This window comes from Arachis duranensis, chromosome 7 (assembly GCF_000817695.3).
Source record: "Arachis duranensis cultivar V14167 chromosome 7, aradu.V14167.gnm2.J7QH, whole genome shotgun sequence".
NCBI lineage: Eukaryota > Viridiplantae > Streptophyta > Magnoliopsida > Fabales > Fabaceae > Arachis > Arachis duranensis.
This window is the reverse complement of record NC_029778.3, coordinates 21131983-21140413: the sequence shown is the minus strand read 5'-3', so window position 1 is coordinate 21140413 and position 8431 is coordinate 21131983. Positions and strand designations below refer to the sequence as shown.

The window sequence follows — 8431 nt, the reverse complement described above, 5'->3', positions numbered from 1 at the left end:
TGCGAGTGACAGCCGCATAGGATCATTTTCCTGAGAGGATTGAAAGTAGCCACCGCTGATGGTGAACCCCTATACACAGCTTGCCATGGAAAGGAGTAAGAAGGATTGAGTTGAAGCAGTGGGAAAGTAGGCGTCCTTGAGCCATACAGTATCTCCATATGCTTATCTGAAATTCCCACCAATGAATCTGCATAAGTATCCCTTTTATTATTTCTTTTTATTATTTGATTTTCTAAATTCCATAATTTTATCTGCCTAACTGAGATTTACAAGGTGACCATAGCTTGCTTCATACCAACAATCTCTGTGGGATCGACCCTTACTCGCGTAAGGTTTATTACTTGGACGACCCAGTACACTTGCTGGTTAGTTGAACGGAGTTGTGTCCACTCATGCCAATTTCAAATTCCATAAAAGTACAACTTAAAGAATAGTGATCACAATTTCGTCCACCACTCCACTTGTTCCAATATCAAATCGTGCTGCTCACTATCCACCGGAGTGCCCAATTTCTCCTTCCTGCTACGTTCTTTAGTAGATTTCCCACATGAAGCCATGGGGGTTCTTTGAATGTCCGAACGTAGGAAAGATAATTGATTTCTTGCTTGATCCAGGTATTTAAGTATGAAATCGTATTCATCCTTGATGATTTCTTGTTCAACTATTTCTTCACCTTTAAGTACAAAATCCTCCTTGTTGTCTTCCTTCACTAGTTCTTCAACTGTGCTGTCAACTTCAAGGGTCTCTACTACCTTCACCTTTAGTTCCTCCTCTAGCTCCTTATGAAGTATGGATTCGCGAAGAAGATCCTTTCTCTCTTGTTCTATGTCAATAGTATCAGTGGGATCATGTTGCTCTTGGATTGATGGATGTTGGCACTCTTCCATGGATGGTGGTGATGGGATGGGTGGATCATTATGTGGTTGAGATGGAAGTGCAGTGGAGCTTAAGGGTTGAATATTGGGTGTAGAGGGTTGGCCCATGCGGGATATAAGTGCTTGAAGAGTAGAGGTGAGACTAGTGATAGAGGCAAGTTTGCTTTCCATGGTGGTTTGGGGTGGATAGGAGGGTTCATTTGTTGGGAGAAAAGGTTCATAACACGGAAGTGGTTCCTCTTGATAATGATATGGAGATGGTGTATATTAAGGTGGTGGTTCTGGCTTTGGTTCATATAATGGTTGGTGCGGTGAATGAGGATTGGGGTCATATGAAGGTGAATGGTGGAAAGGGGCTTGTGAGTGTGGTGGTTCAAAGTTATATTGTGAGGATGGTCTCTGAGCATACGGTGGGGCTTGTTGGTAGCTACTAGGCGGTCCACCATATCTATCAGCTTGGTATGCATTGTAGGATGGTCTTTGTCTGTGATATCTAGGAGGGTGTTGTTGCTTAAAAGGTTGATCAGATCCTCTTGGCTCCGTCCATCTTTGATTGCTTTGACCTTGATGCATATTCCTGTTATAGCTTCCATTCCTTGCAACAAAATTAAAACTAAACTCAAAGCGAGAGGGGTGAGAATTCATAGTAGTTATTAGAAATAAGGGGGAAAAAGGAGAAACAAATAAACAAGTAAAAGAAAATTTTTTTTTTGAAAAATATTTACAATAACCAATAATAAGGCACACGTTAGTAATTCCCCGGCAATGGCGCCATTTTGAAGAACTGGAGATTGACGGTTTAGAAGTTATAGTAAACTCTCGTTGTAAGTATAGTTACTAAACCAAGCAATCAACCTTTCTTACAAACGTTTTGGTTGTCATAAGTAACAAATCCTTTTTAAAATTGATAACCGAGTATTCAAACCTCGGGTCGTTTTCTCAAGGAATTACATGGAGGTATGTTCTTATTATTGGTTATGAGTTTTGTAAATTGGGGTTTTGAAAGTGAGGAACAAGTAAATTAAATGACAAATAAAATAAATAATTAACTATAAAATAAACTCTTGGCAAGATATGAAAATTCAGAAGTCCTATCCTAGTTGCTCCTATGAGAATGGAAGTTAATCCCACTTAGTTAACCTTTGTGTAAGCAAGGGAAAGTCAAGTGAACCAATTGGTTAGATTTCCCAAGTCCTAGCCGACTCCTAAGGAAAGACTAGAGTTAGTGGAATTCCAGTTAATTAGCTGACATAACAATCAATCATGAATAGTTGATAACTCAAGAGCTTCCAGTTAATCAATTAAAGCCAATAATATAAAAAAGCTAAATATGAATCTTAGATCTGAAATACCTCAAATAACATACATTCAAAGCAATAAAATCTAACATGGACAATATTCATAAGCCAAATAGGCAACATAAATCAAATAGAAATAAAAGCATTAAAGTATCTCAAAGTAGAAGAAAAGTCAAAATAAAGGAATATTGAACCTGATATGAAGATGAGATAAATCCCTAATTTCTAAAAATCCTAATCCTAAATCCTAAGAGAGAGGAGAGAGCCTCTCTCTCTAAAAACTACATCTAAATCCTAAAAAGTGAATTATGAAAGCATAATGAATCTCTGCATGTTCCTCGACTTTAATCTGTGTTTTTGGGCCGAAAACTGGGTTGAAATGCGGCCCAGAATCTCTACCAGCGACTTTTGTAATTCTGCAGATCGCCCACGTCACGCGTCCGCGTCGTCCACGCGTTCGCGTTACTTAGCCTTTCTCGTACCACGCGTGCGTGTCGTCCACGCTTTCGCGTCGTTCGTGCAGCTTCCAATCCGTGACTTCTCGCTGGTCGTCTCCTCAATTCCTTGTATTCCTTCCATTTTTGCATGCTTCCTCTTCATTCTCTAAGTCATTCATGCCCTGTGAAGCCTGAAACACTTAACGCACAGATCAAGGCATCGAATGGTAATAAGAGAGGATTAAGATTAGCTAAATTAAGACCAAAGAAGCATGTTTTCAATCATAGAACTAAACTAGGAAAGAATTGTAAAATCATGCAAATCATATGAATAAGTGGGTGAAAAGCTTGATAAAACCACTCAATTAAATACAATATAAACCATAAAATAGTGGTTTATCAAGATACTTATGTAATTCATTGGTGGAAATTTCAAATAAGCGTTTGGAGATGCTTTGTTACTCCTAAACCTCTGCTTTCCCATTGTCTTCATCCAATCATGCGTGCTCCCTTCCATGGCAAGCTGTAGGATCCTCTCAGTAAAAATGGTCCTCTACGGTTTCTGTACGGCTAATCAACTGTCGGATTTATCGTCTCGGATGAAAAATACCGGGTACAGCTACCGCATGGCTAATCATCTATCGGTTCTCACTAGCATCAGAATAAGATCCATTGATCCTTTTGCACACTGTCACTGCGCCCAACATTCGCGAGTTTGAAGCTCTTCACAGTCATCCCTTCCTAGATCCTACTCGGAATACCACAGACAAGGTTAGACCGCATTGTGGTTGTCAAGCACGCGGATCTTAGCTAAGTGAGTACTGAAGATAGAGGGTGATTGTCACGGGTCACCCCTTTAGTCTGACTTAACTGAATTAAGTACAAGAGTATATCTTGGAGAAGAAGTAGGCGTGAATTGAATGAAAAACCATAGTAGAAACTCACCTTAATCTATGAGGTGTAGAAACTCCACCATTGAAAATACATAAGAACAAAGGGTCTAGGCATGGCCAAATGGCCAGCCTCCAAAAAGGGTTCGAAGAACTCCCAAAAGGTCCAAGACTTCCAATACAATAGTAAAAATTGCTATTTATACTAAACTAGTGAACTAGGTTTATAGAAAATGAGTAAATAGTGTAAAAATCCACTTCCGGGGCCCACTTGATGTGTGTTTGGGCTGAGTCTTGAAGCTTTCACGTGCATAGGCCATCCTTGGAGTTTAACTCCAGCTTTGGTGCCAGTTCCGGCGTTTTACGCCAGAAAAGGGTCTCTGGTAGGCGTTTAAATGCCAGTTTGAGCCATCAAATCTCAGGCAAAGTATTAACTATTATACTTTGCTGGAAAGCCCAAGATGTCTACTTTCCAACGCAATTAAGAGCGCGCCAATTGGATTTCTGTAGCTCTAGAAAATCTACTTTGAGTGCAGGAATGTCAGAATCTAACAGCATCTGCAGTCCTTTCTTAGCCTCTGAATCAGATTTTTGCTCAGGTCCCTCAATTTCAGCCAGAAAATACCTAAAATCACAGAAAAATACACAAACTCATAGTAAATTCTAGAAATGTGAATTTTGCATAAAAACTAACAAAAATACACTAAAAAGTAACTAAAACATACTAAAAACTACCTAAAAACAATGCCAAAAAAGCGTATAAATTATCCACTCATCACAACACCAAACTTAAATTGTTGCTTGTCCCCAGACAACTAAAAACAAAATAGGATAAAAAAAGAGAATATACAATAAATCTCAAAACATCAATGAAGCTTAGTTCCAATTAGATGAGCGGGACTAGTAGCTTTTTACTTTTGAACAGTTTTGGTATCTCACTTTATCCTTTGAAGTTCAGAATGATTGGCATCTATAGGAACTCAAAATTCAGATAGTGTTATTGATTCTCCTAGTTCAGTATGTTGATTCTTGAACACAGCTACTTATGAGTCTTGGTCGTGACCCTAAGCATCTTGTTTTCCAATATTACCACCGGATACATAAATGCCACAGACACATAACTGGGTGAACCTTTTCAGATTGTGACTCAGCTTTGCTAGAGTCCCCAGTTAGAGGTGTCCAGAGTTCTTAAGCACACTCTTTTGCTTTGGATCACGACCGCCTATTTTCTCTTTTCTTCGCAAGCTTTGTATTTTTCACTGCTTTTTCTTACTTCAAGAATCAATTTTATGATTTTTTAGATTATCAATAACATTTATCCTTTTTCATTATTCTTTCAATAGCCAACAATTTTAACATTCATAAACTTCACTATAAAAAATATGCACTGTTCAAGCATTCATTCAGAAAACAAAAAGTATTGCCGCCACATCAAAATAATTAAACTAATTTCAAGATAGAATTTGAAATTCATGTACTTCTTGTACTTTTGCAATTAGAAACATTTTTCATTTAAGAAAGGTGAAGGATTTATGGGACATTCATAACTTCAAGGCATAGACACTAGACACTAATGATCATGTAATAAAGACATAAACATAGACAAAACATAAAGCATAAGAAACAAAAAACAAAAAAAATAACAAGGAAATTAATGAACGGGTCCACCTTAGTGATGGCAGCTAGTTCTTCTTCTTGAAGATCCTATGGAGTGCTTGAGCTCCTCAATATCTCTTCCTTGCCTTTGTTGCTCATCTCTCATGGCTCTTTGGTCCTCTCTGATTTCATGGAGGATAATGGAGTGCTTTTGGTGCTCTATCCTTAGTGATTTTAGTGCTCCTATTCTTAGTTTCTCCCAATAGTTGTGTGGAGGAAAATGTATTCCTTGAGGCATCTCAGAGATTTCTTGATGACGAAATTCCTCATGCTCTTGTTGAGGTTCATGAGTGGGCTCTCTTGTTTGCTCCATCCTCTTTCTAGTGATGGGCTTTTGAGATGAATCTCTCCATCTCTCATGACTCGGAGTTGGAAGCAACTGCCTTCCCTTTTTCTCTTCCTAGAGGTTTCTCCAGCCTTAGATGCCATTAATGGTTATAGAAAACAGAAAAGCAACGCTTTTTCCATACCAAACTTAAAAGGTTTACTCGTTCTCGAGCAAAAGAAGATAGAAAGGAGGATAAGAAGAAGAAATGAAGGAAATGGAGGTGTAGGAGTGGTTCGGCCAAGGGGGGTATGAAGTGTTGGATATGTGTGAAAATAAAAGAGTGAATAGGGGTATTTATAGGGTAAGGGTTGGGTTTGGGAGGTAAATGGTTTGAATTTGAGTGGGTGGGGGTAGGTGGGTTGTATGATAGGAAATAGTGTTATGGAAAGATGTGAGGAAGAGGGAGAGTGAGGTGGGGTAGGTGGGGATCCTGTGGGGTCCACAGATCCTGAAGTGTCAAGGAATTCTCATCCCTGCACCTTCTTGGTGTTTAAACGCCCACTGTGTGCCAATTCTGGCGTTAAATGCCAGTTTTGCTACCTTTCCTGGCATTAAACGCTAGGCTGGTGCCCCTTTCTAGCGTTTAATGCCAGCCAGACACCAGACAGCCCTTTTTGGCGTTAAACGCCAGTCTGGCTGCCAATTCTGGCGTTTAATGCCCAAAATGCTGCCAACGCTCATTCTGCTATCCTTACTGGCATTTAAATGCTAGTAAGCCTGTCCTCTAGGGTGTGCTATTTTTTATGCTATTTTTCATTCTGCTTTAATTTTGCAGTTGTTTTTATGACTTCACATGATCATCAATCTAAAGAAGACATATAATAACAATGGAAAATAAAATGAAAGAGTAATTATTATAGATAAATAAAATTGGGCTGCCTTCTAATAAGTGCTTCTTTAATGTCAATAGCTTGACAGGAAGCTCTTACAGAGCTTCACAGGTGCTCAGAGCATGATTGTGGCCTCCCAACACCAAACTTAGAAGTTGAGTGTGGGGGCTCTGTCTGACTCTGTATTGAGAGAAGCTTTTCATGCTTCTTCTCCATGTTTACAGAAGAAGATCCTTGAGTATTAAACACAAGGTAATCCTCATTCAATTGAAGGACTAACTCTCCTCTATCCACATCAATCATAGCCCTTGCTGTGGCTAGGAAGGGTCTTCCAAGGATGATGGATTCATCCTCATCCTTCCCAGTGTCTAGGATTATGAAGTCAGCAGTGACGTAAAGGCATTCAACCTTCACTAAGACATCCTCTACAAGTCCATAAGCCTGTTTCATTGATTTGTCTGCCATCTCTAGTGAGATTCTTGCAACTTGTACCTCAAAGATCCCTAGTTTCTCTATTACAGAGAGTGGCATAAGGTTGATACCTGACCCCAGGTCACACAGAGCCTTTTCAAAGGTCATGGTGCCTATGGTGCAAGGGAACTTTTTTGGATCCGATTTCTTTTGAGGCAATGCCTGCTGAATCCATATATTCAGTTCATTGATGAGCAATGGAGGTTCATCCTCTCAAGTCTCATTACCAAATAACTTGGCATTCACCTTCATGATTGCTCCCATATACTGAGCAACTTGCTCTTCAACAATGTCTTCACCCTCTTCAGAGGAAGAATATTCATCAGAGCTCATGAATGGCAATAGTAAGTTCAGTGGAATCTCTTTGGTCTCTGTATAAGCCTCAGATTCCTTTGGTTCCTCAATACGAAACTCCTTATTGGTCAGTGGATGTCCCTTGAGGTCTTCCTCACTGGGAATCACTGCCTTTTCACTCTCTCCAGGTTCGGCCATTTTGGTTATAGTTATGGCCTTGCACTCTCTTTTGGGATTCTCTTCTGTATTGCTTGGGAGAGTACTAGGAGGAGTTTCAGTAACTCTTTTACTCAGCTAACCCACTTGTGCCTCCAAATTTATGATGGAAGACATTGTTTCATTCATGAAACTGAGGGTGATTTTAGATAGATCAGAGACTATGTTTGCTAAGCCAAATAGGCTCTGCTTAGAATTCTCTGTCTGTTGCTGAGAAGATGATGGAAAAATCTTGTTATTGCCAAACCTATTTCTACCACCATTATTGTTGTTGAAGCCTTGTTGAGGCTTTTGTTGATCCTTTCATGAGAAATTTGGATGATTCCTCCATGAAGGATTATAGGTGTTTCCATAGGATTCTCCCATGTAATTCACCTCTTCCATTGCAGGATTCTCAGGGTCATAAGCTTCTCTTTCAGAGGAGGCTTCTTTAGCACTGCAGGATGCAACTTGCAATCCAGTCAGATTCTGAAAAATCATATTGATTTACTTAGTCAATATTTTATTCTGAGCCAATATGGCATTCAGAGTATCAATCTCAAGAACTCCTTTCTTCTGAGTCATCCCATTATTCACAGGATTTCTTTTAGAAGTGTACATGAACTGGTTATTCGCAACCATCTCAATGAGTTCCTGGCTTCTACATGGGTTTTTAGATGAAGGGATCCACCAGCAGAATGGTCCAATGACATCTTAGACAACTCAGACAGACCATCATAGAATATACATATGATGATCCATTCTGGAAGCATGTCAGAAGGACACCTTTTGGTTAATTGCTTGTATCTTTCCCAGGCTTCATAGAGGGATTCACCTTCCTTCTGTTTGAAGGTTTGGACTTCCACTCTAAGCTTGCTCATCTTTTGAGGTGGAAAGAATTTGGTCAAGAAAGCATTGACCAACTTGTCCCAAGAGTTCAGGCTTTCTCTAGGTTGTGAGTCCAACCATATCCTAGCTCTGTCTCTTACAGCAAAGGGGAAAATCATGAGTCTGTAGACATCGGGATCAACCCCATTGGTCTTAACAGTATCACAGATTTGCAAGAATTCAGCTAAGAACTGATGAGGATCTTCCGATGGAAGTCCATAAAACATGCAATTCTACTGCATTAGAGAAACTATTGAGGCTTAAGCTCA

General features: G+C 39.5%; 1 non-coding gene across 1 annotated transcript; it reads left to right on the top strand.

Annotated features, from left to right (window-relative positions):
* Positions 1–8041: 8041 nt before the first annotated feature.
* LOC127740735 (small nucleolar RNA R71) lies at positions 8042–8149 on the top strand. Its single transcript, XR_008001594.1, has one exon. It is a non-coding gene; the product is annotated as a small nucleolar RNA R71 (small nucleolar RNA).
* The last annotated feature ends 282 nt before the right edge of the window (positions 8150–8431 follow it).